Genomic DNA, 15,346 nt, shown 5'->3' on the forward strand with positions numbered 1-15,346 from the left:
CTAACCCATAACTATAATAATAACTATAACCATAACTATAATAACTATAAACATAACTATATATAATAACTACAACCACAACTATAATAATAACTATAACCATAACTATAATAATAACTATAACCATAACTATAATAATAAGTATAACCATGACTATAATAATAACTATAACCACAGCTATAATAATAACTATAACCATAACTATAATAATAACTACAACCACAGCTATATAATAACTATAACCATAACTATAATAATAAGTATAACCATGACTATAAATAACTATAACCACAACTATAATAATAACTATAACCATAACTATAATAATAACTATAACCATAACTAAATAAAACTAAACCATAACTATAATAATAACTATAACCATAACTATAATAATAATAACCATAACTATAATAATACTATAACCATAACTAAAATAATACTATAACCATAACTATAATAATAAGTATAACCATAACCCTACCCTCGGTGCGTAGTATTTGACACAGCATGACCCTAAACTTCTAAAACGTACAGCTAACACATCTGTTAACAGTGGTGTATACATTTATACGAGTCATAACATCATGCAGCAAATTCCAGTATTTTCAAGGGTTCTAAGGCCCTGTGTGCACCTGTTGGACTCCTGTATTTACCTGACATCAGTGTGGACAGGAAGGAGAACATCCTGGTGGATGCAGATGCCGCAGACCAATGTCAGCGTTTGGAAGTGTGTCTGCTGTTGAGACTCGTGCTCAGAACAGGAGGAGTTTTCACACTCTGCTCAGAGCGAACCATGAATGTGACACCCACACAGACGGTTCACAGCCCACCCTCTGGGGTGTTGGCTGAGGGGCCCCAGGGCATTATGGGTAGAGCCGAGTCTGGAGGTTAGCTCCGGTTCCAGCCACGGTAACGCACAAACAACATGATGCATTATCAGCAAGTTCACACTGGAGGAGAATGTGGACCACATCTGAGTATGAGGTCCACATGAGACCTGGATCTGATCTGGTACAGACAGTCTGAACAGGACTAATCTGACCCAGACCACTTTCATATGTGGTCCTACATCTGACCCAGACCACTTTCATATGTGGTCCTATATCTGACCCAGACCACTTTCATATGTGGTCCTATATCTGACCCAGACCACTTTCATATGTGGTCCTATATCTGACCCAGACCACTTTCATTTGTGGTCCTACATCTGACCCAGACCACTTTCATATGTGGTCCTAAATCTGACCCAGACCACTTTCATATGTGGTCCTACATCTGACCCAGACCACTTTCATACGTTTACACTGCAGGCCTTAATGCTCAATTCAGATTTCTGTGTGTGCTCGTTCATATTAAATTAAATTAAATTAAATTAAATTAAATTAAATTAAATTAAATTAAATTAAATTAAATTAAATTAAATTAAATTACTGCATTAAACGCGACTTCTATCAGTTTTGAGTCTGAACTGAATGTGACCCTGAAGTGACCCACATGCACTAAAGAGGCCCTGAAGTGACCCACATGCACTAAAGAGGCCCTGAAGTGACCCACGTGCACTAAAGAGGTCCTGTAGTGACCCACGTGCACTAAAGAGGTCCTGTAGTAACCCACATGCACTAAAGAGGCCCTGAAGTGACCCACATGCACTAAAGAGGTCCTGTAGTGACCCACATGCACTAGAGAGGCCCTGAAGTGACCCACATGCACTAAAGAGGTCCTGTAGTGACCCACATGCACTAGAGAGGCCCTGAAGTGACCCACATGCACTAAAGAGGTCCTGTAGTAACCCACATGCACTAAAGAGGCCCTGAAGTGACCCACATGGACTAAAGAGGTCCTGAAGTGACCCACATGCACTAAAGAGGCTTGGACAATAATTAGGAACAGGGAAATACACCTCATCATGTGACATATCTGGGAGGCTGCGTCATTTTAAACTTCCAAGCTATTGGTTGCTATGGGCAACAGCATAGTACAGACGTGCAGGAAAGAGCCTTAACAATAAAGATTTAAGATTTAAAAAAACTGGATAAGGAGGTGGTGAAAGAGGTCCGAACACAGAGAACCTGAACACAACTGTGAAACAAAGGTACGTGGAGAAGATCAGAGACATGAAGGACATAGGCCCAATGAGATACTGGGGTTCACCAACATACATCTGACTGGTCTGACTGGTCCCACTGGTCTGACTGGTCTGACTGGTCCCACTGGTCTGAGTGGTTTGACTGGTCCCACTGGTCTGACTGGTCCCAACGGTCCCACTGGTCTGAGTGGTCTGACTGGTCCCACTGGTCCAATTGGTCTGACTGGTCCCACTGGTCTGACTGGTCTGACTGGTCCCACTGGTCTGACTGGTCTGACTGGTCCCACTGGTCTGATTGGTCTGACTGGTCCCACTGGTCTGACTGGTCTAACTGGTCCCACTGGTCTGACTGGTCCCACTGGTCTGACTGGTCTGACTGGTGTAACTGGTCCCACTGGTCTGACTGGTCCCACTGGTCCGACTGGTCCAACTGGTTCAACTGATTCGACTAGTCCCACTGGTCCAACTGGTCTGACTGGTCCAACTGGCTTGACTGGTGTGACTAGTCCCACTGGTCCCACTCGTCCCACTGGTTTGACTGGTCCCACTGTTCCCCTGATCCCACTGGTCCGACTAGTCCCACTGGTCCGACTGGTCTGACTGGTCCGACTGGCCTGACTGGTCCCACTGGTCTGACTGGTCCAACGGGTTTGACTGATCCCACTGGTCCCACTGGTCTGGCTGGTCCCACTGGTCTGGCTGGTCCCACTGGTCCCACTGGTCTGACTGGTCCGACTGGTCTGACTGGTCTCACTGGTCTGACTGGTCCAATGGGTTTGACTGGTCCCACTGGTCCCACTGGTCCCATTGGTCTGGCTGGTCCCACTGGTCCAATGGGTTTGACTGGTCCCACTGGTCTGGCTGGTCCCACTGGTCCCACTGGTCTGACTGGTCCCACTGGTCCGGCTGGGCCCACTGGTCTGACTGGTCCCACTGGTCCCACTGGTCTCACTGGTCTGACTGGTCCCACTGGTCCCACTGGTCCCACTGGTCTGACTGGTCCCACTGGTCGCACTGGTCTGACTGGTCCCACTGGTCTGACTGGTCCCACTGGTCTGGCTGGTCCCACTGGTCTGACTGGTCCCACTGGTCCCCTGTCGGCTGGTCCCACTGGTCTGACTGGTCCCACTGGTCTGGCTGGTCCCACTGGTCCTACTGGTCTGACTGGTCCCACTGGTCTGGCTGGTCCCACTGGTCTGGCTGGTCCCACTGGTCCCACTGGTCTCACTGGTCTGACTGGTCCAATGGGTTTGACTGGTCCCACTGGTCCCATTGGTCTGGCTGGTCCCACTGGTCCAATGGGTTTGACTGGTCCCACTGGTCTGGCTGGTCCCACTGGTCCCACTGGTCTGACTGGTCCCACTGGTCTGACTGGTCTGGCTGGTCCCACTGGACCCACTGGTCTGGCTGGTCCCACTGGACCCACTGGTCTGACTGGTCCCACTGGTCTGACTGGTCTGACTGGTCCCCACTGGTCTGACTGGTCCCACTGGTCCCACTGGTCTGACTGGTCCCACTGGTCCCACTGGTCCAACTGGTTCAACTGATTCGACTAGTCCCACTGGTCCAACTGGTCTGACTGGTCCAACTGGCTTGACTGGTGTGACTAGTCCCACTGGTCCCACTGGTCCCACTCGTCCCACTGGTTTGACTGGTCCCACTGTTCCCCTGATCCCACTGGTCCGACTAGTCCCACTGGTCTGACTGGTCCGACTGGTCTGACTGGTCTCACTGGTCTGACTGGTCCAATGGGTTTGACTGGTCCCACTGGTCCCACTGGTCCCATTGGTCTGGCTGGTCCCACTGGTCCAATGGGTTTGACTGGTCCCACTGGTCTGGCTGGTCCCACTGGTCCCACTGGTCTGACTGGTCCCACTGGTCCGGCTGGGCCCACTGGTCTGACTGGTCCCACTGGTCTGACTGGTCCCACTGGTCTGACTGGTCCCACTGGCCTGACTGGTCCCACTGGTCCCACTGGTCTGACTGGGCCCACTGGTCTGACTGGTCCCACTGGTCTGACTGGTCCCACTGGTCTGACTGGTCCCACTGGTCTGGCTGGTCCCACTGGACCCACTGGTCTGACTGGTCCCACTGGTCTGACTGGTCTGACTGGTCTGACTGGTCCCACTGGTCTGACTGGTCCCACTGGTCTGACTGGTCCCACTGGTCCCACTGGTCTGACTGGTCCCACTGGTCTGACTGGTCCCTGCCCCCCTGGACCTACATACAGTCAGTTTTCTGTCTGGTTTTGGGCTGTAGTTCCTCCAGTGTTAGAATTCAAAGCCTCGGTTCTGTGACAGATCTGAACAGTTTTTCTGGGTCTGGGTTCAAGGTTTTCAGATCTACAAGAACACTGACTGAAAACCCTGTGGTGGGGTCAAAGGTCAGCCCGTGGATACTGACATGTTTACGTGTGTGGGAATTATAAATGCATGAAACTAGTCTGAAACTCAAACTAGTGCAGCTCTGGGTGTCTGCGTCTGCTGTGTCAGTGACAGGAAGGAACTGGAAAGGTCAGATAAATGTGACCTGGACCAGATGGGATGTGGGTTCCACTCCAGGTGTCAAAGGCTGCTTATGCTTTTTGAACAGATCCATGTGTTAGGCAAGGTTCTAATAGTTTTGGATTTTTCATTATAGTTTAGTTTTATTTAGTTTTGACTTTTTTTTCTCTAATTCAGTTTGTTTTAATTTGTTTTACAGCAGGTTTGATAGTTACCTCCGCCAAGGAGGTTCTGTTTTTGCCAGGGTTTGTTTGTTTGTCTGTCCGTTAGTGTGCAACATAACTCAAAAAGTTATGGACAGATTTGGATGAAATTTTCAGGGTATGTAGGAAATGGGATAAGGAAGAAATGATTAAATTTTGGTGGTGATCGGGGGTGGGGGAGCCCACAGGGGGGGGCCACTGATCAGCCTTGGCGGAGGTCTGCGCTCTCCGAGTGCTTCTAGTTTTTATTAGTTTTCTTTTTTTTTTCTAAATGGTTAGTTTTTAGTTCAGTTGTAGTTTAGTTGTAGTTCAGTTGTAGTTCAGTTGTAGTTTAGTTGTAGTTCAGTTGTAGTTCAGTTGTAGTTTAGTTGTAGTTCAGTTGTAGTTCAGTTGTAGTTCAGTTGTAGTTTAGTTGTAGTTCAGTTGTAGTTCAGTTGTAGTTTAGTTGTAGTTCAGTTGTAGTTCAGTTGTAGTTCAGTTGTAGTTTAGTTGTAGTTCAGTTTTAGTTCAGTTGTAGTTTAGTTGTAGTTCAGTTGTAGTTCAGTTTTAGTTCAGTTGTAGTTAGTTGTAGTTCAGTTGTAGTTTAGTTGTAGTTCAGTTGTAGTTCAGTTGTAGTTCAGTTGTAGTTCAGTTGTAGTTTAGTTGTAGTTCAGTTGTAGTTCAGTTGTAGTTCAGTTGTAGTTCAGTTGTAGTTTAGTTGTAGTTCAGTTTTAGTTCAGTTGTAGTTTAGTTGTAGTTCAGTTGTAGTTTAGTTGTAGTTCAGTTGTAGTTCAGTTGTAGTTCAGTTGTAGTTCAGTTGTAGTTCAGTTGTAGTTAGTTGTAGTTCAGTTTTAGTTCAGTTGTAGTTTAGTTGTAGTTCAGTTGTAGTTTAGTTGTAGTTCAGTTGTAGTTCAGTTGTAGTTCAGTTGTAGTTCAGTTGTAGTTTAGTTGTAGTTCAGTTGTAGTTCAGTTGTAGTTCAGTTGTAGTTCAGTTGTAGTTCAGTTGTAGTTCAGTGGTCTCTTTTCTCTTCTTCTCTGTGCTCCTATTCAAATCAATCCCAGACAGGACTCTGCTGCTTTAGTCTCCATGTTTCCAGGTAGAGTGGGGACCAGAAGACGACTGGAAACCACAAGTGAACACAAGTGACGGAGCAAAAAGTGTCGTATGGAGACAACAGATAAAATTGCTTGAGGGAAATACAGTTTTTTTCAGTTGGTTACACACTATTTCAAAGCTCTATCTGTTTTTCTCAAAGCTCTACACACAAATTGAATTAATGCTCAAACAAAATTCAAAAAGTGCCCCATCTGTTGCAGAATGAAACACAGTATTGAAAATATTCTAAACACATCTCAAAAGCAGCATCTGTCGCACATCATAAACACATTTTCCATAGTTTTATAAACTTATGGATGTCATTTACGCTCTGTTGCTCTAAATATAAAGCTCTTTTGTTTTGATGGATTTTTTCATATTTTGCCATATAAGAGTGAAAATACAGTAACATGCAAATAGAACTCAACCCGAGCAACACTGGAGCCAAAAATGTTTTATTTTCTGAATAATCAGTTGCTGTTGTGAATTCAGTTTAGTACAGCACAGAAGAAAACACAAAGTACAACAAACAAAGTAGTGTGTGTGTACGTGTGTGTGCGTGTGCATGTGTGTGTGCATGTGTGTGCGTGTGTGTGCGCATTTGTGTGTGTGTGAGGGTGCGTGTGTGTGGGTGTGTGAGGGTGTGTGCGTGCGTTGTGCGTGCGTGTGTGTGTGTGTGCATGTGTGTGTGTACGTGTGTGTGTGTGCGTGCGTGTGTGTGTGAGGGTGCGTGTGTGTGGGTGTGTGAGGGTGTGTGCGTGCGTGCGTGTGCGTGTGTGTGTGCGTGTGCATGTGTGTGTGTACGTGTGTGTGTGTGCGTGCGTGTGTGTGCGTGTGTGTGCGTGTGTGTGTGTGGTGCTGTGTGTGGGTGGTGGCGTGTGTATGTGTTGTGTGTGCGTGCGTGTGCATGTGTGTGTGGGCGTGTGCATGTGTGGTGTGTGTGTGTTCGTGTTGTGTGTGCGCGTGCGTTGTGTATGTGTGGTGTGTGTGTGTGTTGTGCGGCGTGTGTGCGCGTGTGTGTGTGTGTGTGCGTGCGTGTGGCATGTGTGTGTGTGTGTGCGTTCGTGTGCAATGTGTGTGTGTGTGCGTGTGTGTGTGTGTGTGCGTGCGTGTGCATGTGTGCGTGTGTGTGTGTGTGTGTGTGCGTGTGCATGTGTGTGTGTGTGTGTGTGCGTGCGTGTGCATGTGTGTGTGTGTGTGTGTGTATGTGTGTGTGTGTGTGTGTGTGTGTTTAGGCTCCACCTCTGCTCTGGGCTGGATCTGGCCACACTAGATGCTTTTCAGTGTTTATTAACGACAGTGGTGCGTACAACTCAGAGGTAAAAACCGTAGTACCAGCTCCAGCCGGCTCCCATCAGCTGCTACAGCTCCAGGTTCTGCCCTGGAACATGTGAACGGGCCCATATGTGAGCTCTGCAACAGTCCATGAACTGTCTGTGTCCAAAAGCCCATCCCGTCTTCTCTTTCACGGCTGCATAATTTGACCTGACCACATGGGGAAGGCTGTCCCACAGTAGAAAAGCAGACTGGCCCAGACGGGTGGGGTACAGGTCTGAAGTGTGCACTGCACACACCAGCATTCTGGAGTTCCTCCTCAGACCAGTTCTCGCGTCTTAATGCCTGCAACCATAACTTTCGCCGATTTTTCTGGAAGGGATGTTTACCAGCAGGAATTCAGTAGAAGTTTAAATCCTTCTGTGTGTTCTTTCTGTTCTGACACGGCACAGCAGGACCACGGCATTATTCACACTGACAGTCAGTGATTTGCTACGAACTCGCCGCGCTTTCTGCCTCCAAGGTACGCACGCAGCATACGTCCTACGTCATCATGAAACTGATCTATACTTCATCCACATCACATACTATATTTTCTCTGTCCAAACATGGAGGCCAGAACCTTCTTGTGTGGTGTATCCATCCTCGGACAGAGGCCCATCACTGTCACCACATGCTTCCTCCATTACCTGGAGCATAGGGACGGCCATCACACACTTTCCAGCGCCATGTTGAAAAGAATTCCTCAGTTGGGTTTAGGAAAGGTGAATATGGAGGCAAGTTTACAACAGAAAAAATTGGATGTTTGACAAACCAATGTTGGACCAACTGAGAGCGATGAAAGCTTCCATTATCCCATAGAACCACAGATGTAGGCCAGTGTCAGGCAGCGTTTGGGTGGTGTTCAGTGAAGCAGTTCATGCACATGTGAGGGCAGAGTCTGAGCACTGATGAATAAGTGTGGCATTTGGATTGGTTGTGTTTGAAATAGAAATCAAGTTACTCCCTGATAGATGTTTGGGTGTTAGGTAGAGAACTGTGTGTACTGACATACAAGAAGTTCAAAGCAAAATGAAAACTGTGTTCAAGGCTGAGAATTAGCTCGTGGTTTGGGCTGATTTGATGTGGAGTTGTGAAGTCTGAGTGAAAGGTTTAGAAATCATGTGCAACATAAAGTGTGTAAGCAATTGAAAAAAACTGTAATCAATTTTGTATCAAGCCAACTTGACAAAGACGAAAAACCGAAGGGAATTTTATCCATAATTTTATTTGGTTTAGTTAGTTTTGTAAACACACAATACAGTTTCAGTTAGTTATTGTTTTTTCTGTTTAATTATAGGTTTTTATTATTTCAGTTAACGAAAATGTTTTTACAATTCTAGTTTTCGTCATTTCGTTAGTTTTCGTTAACGATAATAACCTTGGTGTTCGGTCCCACCTTTTGGTCTGGGTCACAGAAATGCATTTCCTCAGTGGGGGAGGGTGGCTTAACAGCTGATGTCAGTGATTCAGCTGTGACTCAGAGGGTTTAATGTGGACCGAACACATGGATCTGTTCAAAAAACAGAAGCAACCTTTGACACCTTGAGTGGAACTGACATCTCATCTGGTCCAGGGACTAATAAATGTGACCTGGACGTTCAGACTGAAGTCGCATTTCAAAAACCCACATGTATCTGCTTCAGTAACACATTTGAAAGTGTCCTGAATCTGAATGAACAGATCTGATTCCATGTGACCTCTACTGTTCACACGGTCATGAAAGAATCTGACCTCCGTCACATGGGGGGGGGGGGGCTTAGCCTGAAGTCTAAACGTAGCAGAAATCCAAATAGTGAGCTGAATTATTTAGCAATCTGACTTCATTCACATTTATCCGACCTTTATGTCACTGAAATGCAAACAAACATCTGAAGTCTGCTCCCAGGAGGGAGAGAGCGAGCGAAAAAAACCGATTACTTCAGTAAACCAAGGTTATATTTGGTTTATTTTAAGACCTATGTTTTCCTCTAATTCAGATTACTTTAAATAGTTTTGACAGGCAGGTTGGATAGTTGCAGTAGTTTTAGGTTGTTTTTTTTTTTTTTATAAATGCTTAGTTTTAGTTTAGTTTTAGTTTTTTCGTATCTTTATCTTCCTCACCATCGTATTCACATAAATCCCAAATAGGACTCAAGCTTTAGCCAGACTGCCAGCGTGGTCCAGACTGAGGTGGTCCAGAATGAGGTGGTCCAGACTGAGATTGACAGGTTAACAGTGTGTGGTCCCTGGTCCTCCAGCTCTGGTCCAGTCAGGCAGAACCCTCGGCTCATAGCCAGGCTCAGTGTCTGGTGTAAATCCGGGCTGTGGTGGGGAGCTGCAGTGGGGAGCCGCCCCCACGGCGCCGGTGGTCCCACCGTGTTCCAGTGGGCGGGAGGACCAGGCACCAGCCACACTGTCAATCAAAGCCTAGTTACCATAGAAATGCAGCCGCTCTGCTCGTGCAGATCCCACCAAACATGTTCAGTTGAATTTGTCAGCAAAAGTTTTGCTACACAAAAGATTTTGACACACAAAACTTTTCTACTTGCAAACGATTTGGACCTGGAAGTGAGTACCCACTTGAACTAGCAAACAAAACTTTTTAATTGGAAAACATTTCGAGGTGCAAACCTTTGGACTTCAAATAAACCTTAAAATGACAAAACCTTTTGACCTGCAAGCAGAAGTTTCAGATTCAAAATGAAGAAAATGAAAACACAATGGAGTTTGTAGAGCTTAAACATTTTGAAACCTTCAGTTTTGTTTTCAAATGTTGATTTTTGTTTCAAAACTCTATTTTTTGTTTGCCTTTTATTCCCTTCACTTGTATAATAAAGACACAAACTGATCTTCATATGACAAGCTGTTCGTCACTCCTGCTCCGTCTGTTGAAGTCGTTCATATTCTGGTAAATCATGTGTTTGAGCTGCAGCTTTTATTTTTAGTTCCGTTCCAGAGCTCAGTCCAGTTTTACAGTAAAGGCGTTGGAGGTGTTTAGGTGGAGTTCATATCAGTTTAACACTGAGCTGTGAAAAACAACTTCTGCTTTTTCACAAACACTCACATCCAACAATTTAAAGTCTAACTGATGAGTTCATCCAAGGACTAAAGGTAAAAATAAGCTCAAGTAAACAGACACACACTAAATGAGTATGAGTGTGTGTGTACAATATATATATATATATATATATATATATGTGTGTGTGTGTGTGTGTGTGTGTGTGTGTGTGTGTACTGGTATCTTAGTAGGGTGTATCTCCAGTCGGGTGTACTGGGCACACCCTTAGCGATAGGGGGCGGAGCACAGAGTAGAGCCGCTGCTCCTCCACATCCAGAGGGGTCAGCTGAGGTGGATCATACATCTGTTTCAGATCCTCCTGACTCCGCCCTGGGGGGGTGTTCTGGTCAGGTCCCACCGGGAGGAGGCCTCAGGGAAGACCTAGGACACGTTGGAGAGACTATGTCTATGGTCTGGCCTGGAACGCCTCGGGGTCCCCCCTGGAAGAGCTGGAGGGAGGAGTCTGTGGAGAGGGAGGTCTGGTCGTCCTGCTTAGACTGGTTACCCCTGTGACCCGCCCCGGATAAGCAGCAGATAATGGATGGATGGACATCTGAGTGGGCTCATGTGTTCTGTTCCACTGTTCTGATGCTTTGTTAATGTGCTCATGTCCAGTAGACGTGTGCAGCTGATCCTCCACCCAGTCCACTGCAGAGCAGGACCTCTGTCCTGACCTGATCATTAGCCCTCACTCTGACTGACAGGATTCAAGTCGGATCAGAGGACCAGGTACAGGACCACCTGTACCACCTGTTTTCTGTAGGAGTGAGAGTGATGGCAGAGGTTTGCACCAATATTAGAAGAAGACAGTAGTTAGTGGTGAAAAAAGGGTCGAAGTTGACTGATATGTTCAGAGAAAGAACAACAGCCTGTTTTTGTTTCTGCTGCAGATGTTTTCAGAGGATCATTCATTTCACATGTTCAGGAATGGCAAAACTGGAAACACACGAGCACTGACTCACATCACATGACAACAGGCTGCTGTCTGTTGAATTTAATGATGTCATTAACTTTTCCTCTCAGATCCTGTTACATTTTTTATATTTAACACACACACACACCACACACTGTGTGTATACACACACACATATATACATATATATATATGTATATATACATATATATATATATATTATATATATATATATATATATATATATAATATATATATATATATATATACAGGGTGGGGAAGCAAAATGTACAATATTTTGAGGCAGGGATTGAAAGACAGTGTAATGACCAATTAGTTTATTGAAAGTCATGAGAATTTATTTGCCACAAGAAAATGTCCATAATAGAAAATGTTTTTATTCTATGTGTCCTCCTTCTTTCTCAATAACTGCCTTCACACGCTTCCCTGAAACTTTCCCAAGTGTTCCTCAAATATTTGGTGACAACTTCTCCCATTCTTCTTTAATAGTATCTTTAAGAAAGTCCACATTGCTTGTGTGATGTTCTATTGGTAGCATGTTCTAAAATGCCCCAAACAGCAGAATCCAGAGGGTTTAGATCTGGGCTAGAAGGCGGCCAGAAACAGATTCCCAAAAATTGCTGAAGTTGGATTTGCGGAAATCTTGTATTTTTCTAGCTGTGTGGGCTGGAGCACCATCCTGTGTCCAAACATAATTTCTGGGTAGTTTACTTTAAGCCATGGCAATACCTGGTATCTGGATGGGTTTGGTTGGATCCTCTAGGATTTTGGATTTGAGAGCTTTATAAAAGCTTTGGTACGTTTTTTGTTGCTTCCTCCACTTCCAGACTTTCTGGTAATATTTTGCTCATAGTCATTCTCTTCTTTCCATTAGAAACATCTTTATGACACTCCAACTATTTTTGAAATCTCCTTTGGTGTGACGAGTGCATTCAGCAAAATCACACACTCTTTGAACGTTTGCTTTCCTGATTACTCATATGGGCAAAAAGTTTCTGAAAAGGTATGGATACATAGTGTTAGGTATGATTATAGACATCAGTATATGTTTGGGTTCAAAACAACTGACGTAGTGTCTGCTGAGAAAAAACAACTAAATGTTCAGTGTACATTTGGCTTCCCCACCCTGTATATATATATATTATATATATATATATATATATATATATACAGTACAGGCCAAAAGTTTGGGACACACCCTCTCATTCTTTGCATTTTCTTTATTTTCATGACTATTTTCATTGTAGTTCTCACTGAAGGCATCAAACTATGAATGAACACATGTGGAATTATGTACTTACAAAAAAGTGTGAAATAACTGAAAACATCTCTTATATTCTAGTTTCTTCAAAGTAGCCACCCTTGAGCTCTGATGACTGCCTTGCCACCCTTGCCATTCTCATTGATGAGCTTCCAGAGGTAGTCACCTGAAATGGTTTCCACTTCATAGCTGTGCCTTGTCAGGGTTACTTAGTGGAATTTCTTGCCTTATTGATGGGGTTGGGACCATCAGTTGTGTTGTGCAGAAGTCAGGTTGATGCACAGCTGACAGCCCTATTGCAACTGTTAGAATGCATATTATGGTGAGAACCAATCAGCTAAGTAAGACAAACGAGTGGCCATCATTACTTTAAGAAATGAAGGTCAGTCAGTCTAGAAAATTTCAAAAACTTTGAATGTGTCCCCAAGTGCAGTCGCAAAACCATCAAGCGCTCCAACGAAACTGGCTCACAATGAGGACCCGCCCCAGGAAAGGAAGACCAAGAGTCACCTCTGATGCTGAAGATAAGTTCATCTGAGTCACCTGCCTCAGAAATCGCAAATTAACAGCAGCTCAGATTAGAGACCAGATGAATACCACACAGAGCTCTAGCAGCAGACACATACTCTACAACAACTGTTAAGAGGATGACTGGCGTGAATCAGGCCTTCATGGTCAAACAGCTGCTAGGAAACCACTGCTCAGGAGAAGCAACAAACACAAGAGATTTATTTGGGCCAAGAAACCAAGGAATGGACAATTAGACCAGTGGAAATCTGTGCTTTGGTCTGATGAGTCCAAATTTCAGATCTTGGATCCAACCGCCGTGTGCTTTGTGCTACGCGAAAAGGTGAACGGATGGATGCTACATGCCGTGTTCCCACCGTGAAGCATGAGGGGGAGGTGTGATGGTGTGGGGGTGCTTTGCTGGTGACGCTGTTGGGGATTTATTCAAGACTGAGGCAACCTGAATCAGCATGGCTACCACAGCATCCTGAGTGACATGCCCATTTCCATCCGGTCTGCGTTTAGTTGGACCATCATTTATGTTTCAACAGGACAATGCCCCAAACACACCTCCATGCTGTGTTAGGGATATCTGACCAAGAAGGAGAGTGATGGAGTGCTGCGCCAGATGACCTGGCCTCCACAGTCACCGGACCTGAACCCAATCCAGATGGTTTGGGGTGAGCTTGGACCGCAGAGTGAAGGCAAAAAGGGGCCACAAGTGCTAAGCATCTGTGGGAACTTCTTCAAGACTGTTAGGAAACCATTTCCTTGACTACCCTCTGGAAGCTCATCAAGAGAATGCCAAGAGTGTGCAAAACAGTCATCAGAGCTAAGGGTGGATACTTGAAGAAACTAGAATATAAGAGATGTTTTCAGTTATTTCACACTTTTTGTTAAGTACATAATTCCACATGTGTTCATTCATAGTTTTGATGCCTTCAGTGAGAATCTACAATGAAAATAGTCATGAAAATAAGAAAATGCAAAGAATGAGAAGGTGTGTCCAAACTTTTGGCCTGTACTGTATATATATATATATATATATATATATAATATATATATATATATATAGTATATATATATACACACACACACACACACACACACACATATATATATATATATATATATCTATATATATATATATATATATATATTAGATGTCCTTGTGGACATATAATAAAACATCACAGTTTGCTCAACCCTGTTTTTTTTTGTTTTCTTTGGGGGGGGGTCTTGCCCAGGTGTCATTCAAGCTAGAACCATGGCTGCTGCTCAGTGGAAATACGTATAAGAGCGTATACAGACTTATTTTTCAGTCGTATGTCCTCTTCTAAACCCCCCTAATGCTCCATTCAGTAAATATCTGAACCAAATTGTCCATGTTTCCCCTCAGATCGGGAAGCCATGACCCGCCCTACTCTGCCTCTAATTGGCTAGTACTTGGTACCTTCACTGATTAGATTGGTTAACTTTAGGTATGAGGACTGATGAGCCAATCAGAGGCAGAGTAGGCGGGTCATGCCCAGGAAAATATTGCTAATTTAGCTCTGCTCTTGATCATTTTAATAATAGTGAGCAAAACACTACTGATGGATTTTTGGTTAAAATAAAAACAGCAGTCTGACATGTCACTGTGTCTAAACTACTTTCCAAAAAAAAAAAAAAAATAAAATAAAAAATTAAAAAGCCAAAAATTGAGAGTAGACCCTCTTCTCCCAGGACCACTACACCAGCGCTGCTGCTGCTGATGAAACGGGTCTGGAAGGGTTGGACCATTTCACAGGAGATGGTTTCAACCACTACCCCTTACAACTGTGTTTAAAGGGGGAGGGCCAAGGGGGAGGGGACAAGGGTGGGTTGGGATTTTAACTTGAGTCGTTTTTCAGTTGTTGACTTGAACTTGTACCAAAGTCATTTTGTGGTACCTGTACTTCTACTAAAGTGTGACTTTCCAGTACTTTATTCAACACTGGTAAAGATTTAAAAACCAGTTGAAAACCAGAAAAGACCAAAACATGTGCATTAGTATCTGAGCCCAAATATGAACCCTATCTATTCAGATGAGTTACACCTAAAGGTTAGGGTTAGGATGAGGGGGTTAGGGGGTCAGGTTAGGGTTAGGGTTAGGGTTAGGGTCAGGTTCAGGGTCAGGCTGACCTCCTCATTCTGGTCTGAACATTAGCTCAGTGACAGCTGACTCCATCGTGGTGATTAATGTAAAAAAACAAACAAATAAAAACACCCTGGTGTTTGAATTCTTCAGATTTGTTGGAGATGTTCCATGTGGTTCCAGGGTTAAATGTCAAAGCTCAAAAAAACAGTGTTGGATGTTGGACGTATGATTAGTCCAACATCCAACTGTTTGACGTCAACACCCAAACAGACACTGGAAGGTTTCAGTTTCCTTTATTGA

Source organism: Sphaeramia orbicularis, chromosome 8, assembly GCF_902148855.1.
Source record: "Sphaeramia orbicularis chromosome 8, fSphaOr1.1, whole genome shotgun sequence".
NCBI classification, from domain to species: Eukaryota; Metazoa; Chordata; class Actinopteri; order Kurtiformes; family Apogonidae; genus Sphaeramia; species Sphaeramia orbicularis.